The sequence below is a fragment of the Ptychodera flava genome, chromosome 18, assembly GCF_041260155.1.
Source record: "Ptychodera flava strain L36383 chromosome 18, AS_Pfla_20210202, whole genome shotgun sequence".
NCBI lineage: Eukaryota > Metazoa > Hemichordata > Enteropneusta > Ptychoderidae > Ptychodera > Ptychodera flava.
In genome coordinates this window covers 23,257,175-23,266,926 of record NC_091945.1, presented here as the reverse complement: position 1 = coordinate 23,266,926, position 9,752 = coordinate 23,257,175, and positions in this window count along the sequence as shown.

Here is a 9,752-nt window from a genome sequence, read left to right as displayed (position 1 = left end):
CTACCTACCTACCTACCTACCTACCTACCTACCTACCTACCTACCTACCTACCTACCTACCCACCCACCTACCTAGCTAGCTAGCTAGCTAGCTAGCTAGCTAGCTAGCTAGCTAGCTACCCACCTACCTACCTACCTACCTACCTACCTACCTACCCACCCACTACCTATAGCTACTTAGACCTTCCTAGCAACGTAGCGAGCTACCTAAACACCTACCTATACGTACGTGTACCTACCTAAATGTACAGTATACATGCATCCTTAATTAGAATACATACATACTTATGTAGCCGTACATATTAAAGGTTTCAGGTATTGATAAACATCCAATGTATAAATTGTAACAAAAAAAATATGAAGAGCTTTAATATCAAACATGAAGTTTAAATAAAATAGTAGATTTATGAAAAAACTGTATATTAAAAGGCCAAAGGAATATCAAGGAGGGAGTTATAAAACTATTTAACGCAGGTCCTTATCAGTATCCTGGTATATTGTAGACTTAAAAATTCAATTGATGTAGTTTCTATGATAGAAAAAAGATACCCTTGCGAAATTTGTGGGTATTACTCTGATTGCACTAACCGTCATTTCCTCTTCCATTGGAGCATAAAATATCAAAGAAGTAAATGGTGTGGGAGTAGACTGCCGCACCTATGCGATATCCCTTCTAGCACTATGCGGAAATTATGGACATGAAAATCATTCTGCCTAAGGGTTTAACACATTTCAATTGTTTTTCCCACTGAATAATTATTTCAGGAACTGAAAGTAAATTGGGTAGAAAGATCGCCTTCAGCGCCGTTGGAAATTTGCAGAGCAACTGGAACGAACACAAACTTTCCTCGAGATCCTGCGACATACTAAAATATTTAAATCTGACTTTCGGATGTTTTAAGGGTCCTCGAAGTACGGGGGAAGGGGGGGTTAGTTTCAGGAATGATACCACCGACAACCTTTTTATATTAAACCATTAACTGCGCATGCCTTCTATTTAACAGCTTTTAACTGTCCACATTGATTGTATGGGTTCTTCTTCCATCGATATACATGTATGTGAAAACGTTGGTTGTCCTAGCTGCGTGCGAGGGAAGGTTGACAATGAGTGGTCGCTAAAAACTGTTTATGGTACCGTAAACATTGAGTTTGTCCTTTACTCTATTTAGAGGGACGCGTGGAGGGTGTTTCGGACCCTCAGATCTGCTGTTTATCATGTAAAGCAGTCCATTTTGGAACAGAGGGTAAGATCAAATTGGGTATTTTTAGAGTGTTGTTTAGCTCAATATCAACTGTTGTGACCGCGTACAGGCACAATCAGATTATATTGAGAAACATAGACAATGCTAACTAACAGATGCTCGAAAGTTAATTGTAACAGTGATAGCATGCGGATCTGAGCAGTTCATCCTTTATGTGTGTTTCTCAAAAAAACGTTTCCCTTGATCGGAAAACAACATTCTGATTTTTAATTCTATGTTGGATGGAAACACTGACAATAGCTATTGAAGTAAGATTAAATTGGAGCATAGATGGATATACAAGTTAATGTTTGTCTGAAGAAGGGAATGCACAAAGGAATCCAATTTAACCGATGTAATAGTTCAAAGCAGACGATTCCGAAAATGATAACAATTCAACTGCAGCGATTTTTCTCCGGGTTGTATAGCGTTGTTGTCTAGCAGTTCATTTTGAAGAGTTTATTTGGCGGGATCAATAAAACGACAGTCGAACAAAAATTACGTCCGTCGTTCATGTCTCGCGAGACAAACAGAAAGTAAAATGATGACATGACGCTACGTCACCTTTCAGGTTGTCGAGAAGATGCACTCTTGTATAGCAGTAGATGTATCTGAGTTCAAAGTAATCATCTTGCTAGACTTGCTTGTGTGACGGATTTTGTTTTTGTGATGTAAAACACTCACATGATAAGCCGTTAAAGTCTCGATAGTTACCTAATACTCAAGTGCTAGCGAAATTCTATGGATTACCTAAACAAAAAACTTATGCTTTATTGATAAAATAGTTAATATACGATGTTTGAAGCCGTAATGAAATGGAAAATTTCAATCAACATGAATGGATTTCCTGGCGGGTACGATGGTGTCTCCGGTTTTAAGAGCAGTTTTCAAGGAATTTGCGATTATTTGCTTCAGAGAACAATGACATTATCCCCGTATCTGTAGGGCTCTGAAATGAGTCGCTGTTACTTGAAACTCGGCAGTCTGTTTCACTGGGAAATCGGGCTTTTACCCACGTGACTCAGCTGGTTCATGATGTACGGGAGACAAGATGTGCATTTTGCGTTAAAATTATCAAAAATGCTACCTGTATCGACCCTGTCTTATACTTGAAGGAAGGAAGGAAAATTAACATAACTTGTATCTTTGCAGTGATGTTTGTGATCTAGTTAGGAAGCAATTGAGCAATATTCTGGAAACTTTAATCTGCCCTCTTTCATCCTTGGTGTACAATTTCCGTAAAGATTGTCAATTTGGATCTGGGTACAAGTTACACGCTTGTAATGAGCTGGTCAGCGGCGTCCTTCACTTAGCAATCAATTGTTAAACATTTTGGATTTATTGACCCCAATGAGTCTCAGTGTAGTTGCCGTCACTAGTGAAATTACATCGTCTATTTCTCGTAAATTATTTTTCTGGAGTAGCCTGCCTTTGTCGGAGTGACTGAGTCGACATGGATCTTATTCCATGCAGCTGAATGCGTTTTGTTGTGATCGGCCGAAGAGAGTTCTTCGCTACATTTCAACCTGACGTGTCATCCTCGTACAATGTAAATTAAAATATAATAATATCTTGTTCGGAGAGATATGAGTCAAAATTCATTTTTGCAGTTTTTTACTGAAATTGCGACGTACTTGAGGCAAGGGATACTTTGGTTGCCCAGTACAGGAGAGAACCTGGACTGTATACGGCGGCACGTATCAGCAATATCATTGGATATGCTTCAACTCAAGTTACTTATGAGTCTATCGTATAAGGAGTGCGCACATATATTGGTAAGCATGCAGTTAAGCAACGCCAGGCAACTCCACCTTGTTGACAAGAGTAATGATATTCCTTTGGTTGCTTAAACCTTGTAATCGCAGCCGCCTCAGAACAGAGCTGCCAGAGCAACCACCCCCCCCCCCCAACATTCGCCGTGTTAATGGGTCCTTTCGAGTAGAATCGGTTCCTCGCCGCGAAACTGATCGGCCACCTCCTCCACGAGATAGAATGCATTCTCACTGCTCAATCCGAATGGAAATTTCCAGCGTTTCATTATACACCGTTAATAAAACTTGACGCCAGGGATCGATGGCTTTCACACCGATGGCCAATATGAAGTCAAGTAGAACAATCCAATCATCAATATGACTACGTCTGGGTCCGAGGTCATGACCTCTTGGTGATCTGTCCGCCTCAAGAAAATTACTTGCCGACAGATCACATGTGGCTTAATTCGCTTTACAGATACCTGATAGAGCTCACTTATATTGCATATTCAAAATAAGTGAGCTATTTCAACTCCTGTAGACTGACAAAATGGATAATAATTGCAGTGCGTTATGATTATAATTATGGTGTTTATTATAATTGCTGTTCTTTTTATTAGTAGCTGTATAGTAGTAGAAGTAGCGGTATTAGTACTCTCTATTTATTTATTTCTTGATTTATCAATTATTTCTTGTTTATTTATTTCGAGAGAGTTATCTGATTAGAACAAAGAATGTCACATGGACATCATGTAAGACTGCCAAAGGTATCCACGGTATATACTAGTATGTAAAATCAGAAGTACTGAAAGAAGTTAAATTTATCAGCCATAACGTAAAAGCAAACACAGCGTGAAAATATTATCTGAAAACATGTTATGCTACTCTTTATATTTACTTCGTTTTTGTGTAAGCACGGTTTCCAAACAATGAAATTATTGTATCTGCAATTTAAAAGTTGTATTTTCTGGAGGTAATGCAAATAAGTAATTTGACAAAAGAAGAATAATCAAATGTTCTCCATTGATTAAGTGTTCATTATTATTATCATCATCATTATTATCATCATCATTATCTATATAAATATATCATCATCATCATTATATAATATATACATATATATATATATACACACATATATTTATTTATATATATGTATATATATAATATATTATATATATATATATATATTATATATATATATATATTATATATATATATATATATGTATATATATATCGGGGCTGGAAATTAACTTTTTTCCCTGGTAGTCCACTACGGCTACTATTTTCTGAAGTTTGTAGCCCAGTGACAATGGCTGGTAGCCCATGCATTTTGTAGTTCAGGGATTTTTTCCCTTCACCAGGCAAGAAAAGACCTATTTTTCAAGATTCTGCTCATGAAGTGAATTTTCTATTCACTTGATGTGAATACTTGTACGCCTTTAATACCCAAAGGAAACCAGTAATAAAGTATGAATTGGACAGCAGTGACACTCAAACGTTCGGTGACCTATTGACAACCCGTTTCATACACAGAGTTGTATGCAAATTTTGATAGTCGCCATGACAACGACTTTCTCTCAGCCGATGAGACATACACTTTAGCACAGCAGGGCTAAAAATAGAGCATGGGATTTCTGTGCAGGGGAGGAGACATAATTTCCGTTTAACTTTGATTGATGCGTTATGATCTAAATGTAGTGAAAAATGCATTTTCATCAGCCATCATTTCCTGCGCCTGTCAGCCAAGTACATCAGTTCAGATATCAAGACTTTGTTGCAAAATTCCATCGCACTGTCATCTTTGCAATTTGCATAGCAAAGTTTTAGTCTGGCCTTTCTGTGTCCAGATAACAAGCTAGCTGGGTTTGACTACATTCAGCTCGTCGGAGTCGTCCCAAAGTGACGGACATAGCATCGCATGCCAAGTTCTAGTTCTGACTGAATTTCATGTCCCAGGCTTTTTGGTAGTCCGTGTGGGCTACCATTTCATAAGTTTTGGTAGCCCCGTGGAAAAGTCGGTAGACTGTGGACGCGGGAGCACCACTAATTTCTTGCCATATATATATATATATATATATATAATATATATATATATATATATATATATTATATATATATATATATTATTTATTTATTTATTTACAATTTGGTGCTATAACAGTGTAATGTCTGCTTATACACTTGTGTTGTGTCAAAACGTTTGTACGCATATATCTTACCTAAATCGCATTGAGTATCAGTTTATTACAAACTGAACTTCAAAGAACACGCTCAAGCTATGGCATCGCCTCTAGGTCGAGGCATGACCTCGTTAAAGCCACTCATGGTAGAATACTTATCATCCATTAACCTTCAGCACAAAGCCTTGTGAAAGACTACATGGCGAGCCGCAGATACTGCTGGCTATCCTTCCACAGTATTTTTTTCAATGCTTGACATACATCAATGGATGCCCAATTAAACGACACGGAACGACGAAGGTAGTTCCAAGCGAGACCTGCGGTCAAGTTCATTAGCGGTTAGACGTCTTTTGCAAGTTCTCCCGCGAACGTTGTAAAAAGAATACTTTGAATTCAAACGTTGATTTCGCTGTACGACTTTCATCTTAAAATTCTTCAAGACTTCTTCATGAACCCTTCTGTCGCAGGAGATGGTTTTAAAGCGATCGCCACTTAAAGGGCCGTGCCTATTTTATTTCGTTTCTTTCATCGGAGAAGTAGAGGATTATTGTAAAACGAGGGATAACTTTATACGCTCATGGATGGTCATGTTGGCAATCCATCCAACTTGTCCCTGTGCACTGACATATACAATAATTGCGCGCAAAGACGCGGACGCTATGATGTCGTCGCAAACCTCTCTTATCTTGGTGTTCTGTTCAAGAGACGAAATACAAACTGAAAATGTTCGAATAGTACATTTTTCATATTTGTTTGTCAAGGAATGCGCACTCTGTTTAAACTTTGACGATCGGTTTCATCTTAGCAAAAAAAGCGGGAAGATATAAAAGGCAACCTTTGCAAAAAGTCAAGGTAAACGCGCCTGAGCCTTGTAAGAGGTGTCCGTATACACGCATACAGCTAAAAGGCTGTAATTTAATCCTGCTGCATATATACAACTGACTATTCCGTGAGACATGTAAATAGCGAAACTGTCAAAGAAAAAGTGGATTTCGCATATAACACCGATGCATCCTGTAAGAATTGCAGAACTCATTAAACATTGTTCATAGCTGACGATAGATATCTTCCATAAAAGTAGAAGGCGTGTTATTTTATATCACACGATGCACGCAATAAAGCAATTTCCTGCTTGACAATCCGTCGTAACTTTTAATGATTTTTCCTGGAAAAAACAAAACAATGAGTAACAGATTCTTTGAACACTGGGAAGCTATGTCGCACTACTACCATCTTCTCAAAATTTATCTTTCTGAATCGCCTTTCTAATGGAAACTCAGAAATTTAGCGATAAAGATCCTGAAGACCATATTTCGAAATGTTAAGGATGTTGTCTCTGTCAACGCCATGTTTTTGCTCGAAACAAAATGAAAGAGATGCGTTTCGGCTGGGTATGTTTGCTTTTGCCATTGTTAATTTACTGTCTTTAACATTGCGGCAAAATGGATGAAATGACGTATAAGACGGACTTATATCCATCGTTAACGTCAAGTGGGATCAAAATCCCGTAAAGTTTAAACGAAGGGTCTGAACCCATCGCGTGTTCACTATGACGATCAACACGCCGTTAAAGTTTTAAGGTGTGTCAGGATTGTGTGTGTTTTGCCGTGATTTATCCAAAAGCCAGAAAATGGTTCTCTTCCTCCCACACGTTTATTCGGGTGGCATTTTCTTTTATCGTTCGCTTAGAAACATCGAATTGTAAACAAGACAATAACAGTGCTCTACGCATGTTAATATCTCTGGGAAACACATGTATGCGCCTTATACACTGAGCAGGTAAAGTAACGTCGTCGCTGACTGTGCGGAATAGAACTACTTACTGCATCCAAAAACTTCTGTTTCGCATTTTTCTTGTCGGCTCAGCGTCTGATCTCGTAAGCAAAATAGAACGTACAAAAGAAATTGTAAAAAAGTCTCACGACATTGATGTTTTTTTAAAAAGAAACTTAGGATAAAGAATGAACCTACTTTTGCCTAGCTATATTTTTTGGCATTAGAAATGACTTATTGCTCTATAGCGACCTTTCTGGTTTTGGAGTTCTTAGTTTTTGTTTATTTTGGAACTAAGCAGTTTAGCATTGCCATATTCAATGCTCGTTTTAATGCCCCGGGCGCGACAGAGTATTTATGTGTCACCATAGATAGTTTTTGAACAGTCTCTCAACAGAGGGACAGTGATTTTTCGTGTGAATATATCAAGAGGTGAATCTCCGTTTTCTCTGTTCCTTGTTCACCCCATCCCTGGACAGCAATAATCTTTTATTGAGCCCTCACTCCTTTCAGCAATCATGAAATCCATTCTTCGAACAATGAAGTCGGTGTCAAAATTATCGCCCGACGGGTTGGGAGACGTTACTGCACGAAGCCATCTTTTCCCGGTCTGCAGAAAGACTGATTTATGAGTCAAAATGTTGCTTTATAAGTAGACGAATAGTTCTTCAGAACTATAATGAATAAGTGGCTTCCATAGCAATGATGTGCCGCAATGCGTAGGTGGCTCCATGGCGACGGCCATGTTCCGCTATGTACAATTTTTCTTACCTGGTGACATCGTTTTAAATATTCCCCAAAGGACAAGGTATTACTGTAGAACGCGCCTCCAGGACAGATATTCGGACTCTCAAATTTCTACAATTCTTTTCTGACCTACCACTTGTGGGGGCTCACTTTAAAGCTCTTCAAGTTGGAGAAAGAGAAACTTTCACCGTCTTAGTTTTTGAAAGCCAAAATTTAATTTTTCCCCCATGGAGTTAACACAGAAATGGTAACCATTTTGAATTTCAAATATCGCAAAATGTTGGGTAATTTGTTTCGCTAGTTCAAAACTTTGCATAGTGACCTCCGATTTTTATTGTTGATTTGGCGAGAGAATGGTTGAAATTTCCATTCAGGAAAGATTAAGTAAAAGTTTAAGTCTTTCACTTTCGAGGCGCATACTGCCTTAATTTGGTGTATTGCATATATCGCCTGTAACTTCTGATAGGAGCATGCGTAGTGCCGCGTGTGCTTGCGAGAGGACATACAAAATGAGATCCTGATTTGCATTGAGAGGAGACCACTTAAGCGGATTTAATAAATGCATGCTGTTCCGTACGAATCTTGCTATAAAATTGCTGCAAATTACCAAAAAACATGCGTGAAGAATGGGCTATGTTAAACATATTCTTCTGGAATCATAGGTTTTACTGTCAGTAGTATTGTAAGTCGCGTAATATCACACTGGGGCTGAGCTCATAAGCTCGTGCAGCTAAAGATGATTTCAAAAAAGTGACTGGTTCACTGCTCGGAGTATCTGGGAAAAAAACCCATAGCTACTGTTTATGGAAAAATGTTGTTCTTATCATTCTGTAGTGACGCATGCGTATTAGTAAGCCACTTGCGGCAGCCTTCGGTGGCCCGCTGCGCGAGCTATTACACTCTTTTGCTCGTGGACTTAATTTTATTCTCTATAATGAATGACATACAATAATAATTTTAAGAAGAAAAATCCAAAGCAGGATTTTGAATTTTGAGAGTATTATTTGTATAAGAATAAATTTATTGAAAACCATTATTTAATGCCAAATGAAATCTCTTAGCCATGCCTAGACGAGACATAGCATAGAAAAATGTTGCTCTTAGAGTCTCACCAAAATACAAGGAGAAGTAGTAAATAAATCTGCGACCGTGTCTTAAAAATGTAGTTAAGCATTTTACGTAAAGTCTTTATGCAATCCAATAATCGATATCGACTTTTGTCCCACAGATTTGCCAGGTTTGAAAAACTCTATAAATTAGGCAACATTAAAGTTGTTGAAAAATTTTATACTCGTCTTTAAATATACTTGAGTTGTGCTTGTTAAACTTTTGAAGTAACATGTAAACAGTGGAGTGTGATAGCAAACAACAACTTACATGTGTTGGTAAATATTTGTGCATGCTTAAAAATGTCAGCAAATACGGCCACCAAATTACTTTCAAATTAACGTAAGAACTAATTATGATTATTTCAACATCTATTGTAACTTGAATCACTTCGAATCATCCAGTTGCAAAGGAATTCAAATAATGTCAGATTTGTTCAAACATGCCGATTGACTGATAATATGTCCCAAAAGTCAGTGAGAGTACTATTGGATTATATCTTGTGAAAGAATAAGAATAAAATGTGGACAGTTGGCTTTCTGTACACATATATTGTATCATCTGGGACAAATACATGTGACAAAAACATGTATGGCGACTGAACATGCAATAGTATACTAAAAAGGATTAAACGAACCTAAACAAATTCCATCTTCGTGACATCATGACGACTTCCCTGGTTATCTATCTAACCAAGCGATTAATCAGATCATCGTTTGCAGATACCAAAATACTATAATGGACACGCTTCAGCCGTGAGTTATCCTGCTTCAAGGGAAATGGCCCCTGAAGAATAGTTTTTCGGACACTTAGAGCTTTACAATATTATTTTGGTCTGCTGCATATGAAGAGTCATTTTGAAAACCGTCTGATAAATTACTTTTGACGTTCTTTGAGTGACAATCGACAACTTACGTCATTTCCCGTGGAGCAGGGTATACCGACCAT